Here is a 3,371-nt window from a genome sequence, read left to right as displayed (position 1 = left end):
GCTTCCTCGACTAAACTTCCCAATGTTCTATGAACGGTTTTGTTTTTCTCCTCTGACTTTCTGCAGGGAAATGAGCCCTAGAGTTAGGAGTATGCAAATCCCTTTGAAAGACGCAACAATGGGCAGGTGTATTCTGTAATTTGCATAATTGTCATACAGACCAGTGTGTGTGTGTGTACGCGCGCGCACAGTTGTAAAACAATGCTAAATAAAATTTGTGCAAACCAACACAAAACGGCCAAAGATGTGCTATATGTGTACATGCATCCTGCTAGGGCTCACTCCACTTGCCAGCCCTGCCTATCTGCCGGGTCCTTTGCCCTCACATTTCCCCCACACCCGGCCGACTTCTAATTCCTTTACACCTGACTAAAAAAACACACCGTCTCTTTATACCTCAGCCCACCCCCTTACAGCTCAGCCTAATCACCAGCTGCAACATGGTGATAGCCATGGGCTTAGACAGGATTTATGTTAGTGCTGAGCTATCTGCGACGCGATTGCTCAGTTAGTTAAGTATTATTTATTTACTTGATTTTTTAAAATGCATATTAAGAAGATACTACACTTTGATGCTAATAGCAAGCTCTGTAAGCATGGGTCCTGATGTGATCAAAAGTGTGATCAAAAGTGTGCAGACAAATAGTTGAACTGTAAGCTTGTACTCACCTGTAACATTCCATGAGAATGCAGTCTGTGTACTGGTGTGGAATGACTTGGATGTGTGTAGGCTAAGCTTGTACCGGTGTTCAGCGGAAAGTGTGGACAAGGCCTAGTACCAGCCATACACAACAGAGGAACTGGCAGGCTTTGGGGAACTCCCAAGTTTTACAGAAGTACAAATAACATTAGCGGATGGGATGCTAAGGGGAGAAATCTTCTAAACTGACTAGTGAGGACTAACCCTGCTCATTGGCCCAGAATGTGGATTGACTGTTAGAAGGCAGAGAATAAAAACAGGGGAAGGAGATGTAATGGTGTACCCTGGAAAAGGGCATAGCTCAGCTGATTGGCTGTCACCTTGAAGGAGAGCACGCCATGCTGTAACTTTGTCACATTTAATAATCTCATTTAAAATATTAAATTTGAATTGCTGTTTTAAAAATTAAATATCCCTGAAAACCCAGTGAAAGGTAAGGTATATGCAGGCCCTATTTAAAGAGGGGGTGGTATGGGAGTTTCATACACTGAAGCATTTCACACACTGAGGCACTTGCTATATCTATCTATCTATCTATCTATCTATCTATCTAGATATCCATCCATCCATTTGGAAACTGCCTTAGACTCCGGCTGTGGAAGAAAGGCAACATACAGTAATCTCCAAAACAATACCTGGAGGGCATGTCCCCCACACCTGCTCTCCAGTCTGGAGCATGCCATATTGCATATTGCAGCATCTTCAGCTAAACAAACCCGGGGGAGAAATCTCTGGCACAAAGTACAAGGAAAGAGGTGCTTTCCCCAAGCCACATGCTAACATAAACTTTGCATGTTTTCCCTATTGCTTGCTGGGTGGGGCCAACCGTCAGATGCTGAACAAGATAGAATTGCACCCAAGAGCAAAAAGATGCTTGAGCTGTCCAACTGGATCCGACATTGAGTTCAGTGGTGTAAAGGGGAGGGGAGGGGAATGGCATGGGACAACACAGGGGATTTATAGACTTTCCTTGTTCCAGCAACTGAATTAGGTAATAATGTGGCTTTCAAGTTTGTTGATGGCTGATTAGCATAGAGAATGTCAAAGAACCAAGCAGAGGCTGGATATTTTTTCCTTTGACAGGGTTCCTACTACTGTACAGGCTAGCAGATCAAACAGTAATGCTTCTTTGCAATGTGGTCCAAATTTCTAAATAAAAGCTGGAAGTTGCATTTTGGCTAACTAAAGATAATATTGTTAAAGCCCCTAAATAGGGGGTGGAGAACCTTGGGCCTGAACATTAAATGCAGCCCTCCAAGGTTCTCCTGCAGGGTTTTCCCCACACCACCTTGCCTCCCACTGGCGCTTGCAGACATCCTGGGTCCTTTTACCTGACTATAATGTGTCCTTGAACTCTGATAATGTATTTTGCGTGCCTGGATGGAGGATGGAGAGGGGTGTGTGGATGAATGTGCAGAAACTAGCTTATTTTACAAAGCATAAAATTTGCATTCATTGCTCTGCCCACTTTCACCTCTGGCTCTTTCAACCACCTACTATGTGCCCCTGCTACCGTCCGAGATTGCCCAGAATGGAATATAGCCCTCAAGGCTGAAAGGTGCCCCCTGCCTGCCCTAGACAGCCTAGGAATGAGGCAGCATCTGAAGAACCTCTAAGTCCCATTCACATCTGTCTGATCATTGAGATAATCATTGGAGTCCCCAGTCTGAATCCCTCCACTTTCAGAGGTGAGGTGGATGGGTAGCAGCAACAGGGCCTTTGGGTGGTGGCTCCTTATGTGCTGGACTCATTTCTGCTACCAAGGCAGATAGGCAGGGTGCAGAAGGGGGTAAAGTGAGAGGATGTGGAGCTGAGGAACTGAACAAAGACAGACCCTACAAAATGAATACAAACAGAAGGAAGCAACTGAATTTTTGCCCTTCCACCTGTACTGCTTAAAATTTTAACTAGCTGCTTTCAAGCCAGAATTGTTTGGTCTGCAGTGGCAGCGGGCAGCTTACAGCATATATAAAAAATTGTAGCACATCAGACATTTAAAATTTCCTGATACAGGGATGCCTTCCAATGTCTTCTTTTATAGTCAAGATAGTTGTTTATTTCCTGGAGATTTGATGGGAGGGCTTACCACAGTTTCATATTAACCTGCTGCAGATTCTTGTTTTATAACAGAGTTGGGGGGACCTTTATTCAGGCTGGGGGCCACACTCCCCTGCGGGGAGCTTCTTGGGGTCTGCAAGGCAGTGGTGGGCAGGGCTGTAGGCAAAAACGAACAATCAGTGTGACTTTTGTACAGTAGGTTTCTAACACATACCTCTTTCTGTCTCCTTCCACTCAAGAGGCACCATCAGAGCAGTAAGGAATGTGGCCTGGGGAGGGGTCATGGATTATGGAGGTCCCAAGGGCTGGAAAGATGCCTCGAAGGTGTAACTTCACCCATGGGCCAGAAGTTCCATTGCTCAGTATGCAGGTACTTCAGCTCCTGGGGGCCTGTGCGCCCTCTCAGCATCTTTTGCAGGGAGCCAGTCCTCCCACCCCAGTGTTGAGGAGGCTGAGTGTGGAGCAAAGCATGGAGCTGAGTGCAGCATGGCTCCAGCGGCCAGTTCCTCTCCACCTCCTCCTGCTGTGGAGGGGAAAGAGGGTGGAAGCAGCCTCACACTGGTGGCAGCAACAGGAGCAGGCAGAGGAGGAAGCACTGACGATTGAAGCCACA

This window comes from Podarcis raffonei, chromosome Z (genome assembly GCF_027172205.1).
Source record: "Podarcis raffonei isolate rPodRaf1 chromosome Z, rPodRaf1.pri, whole genome shotgun sequence".
Lineage (NCBI taxonomy): Eukaryota > Metazoa > Chordata > Lepidosauria > Squamata > Lacertidae > Podarcis > Podarcis raffonei.
Note: the sequence above shows the minus strand (reverse complement) of the source record.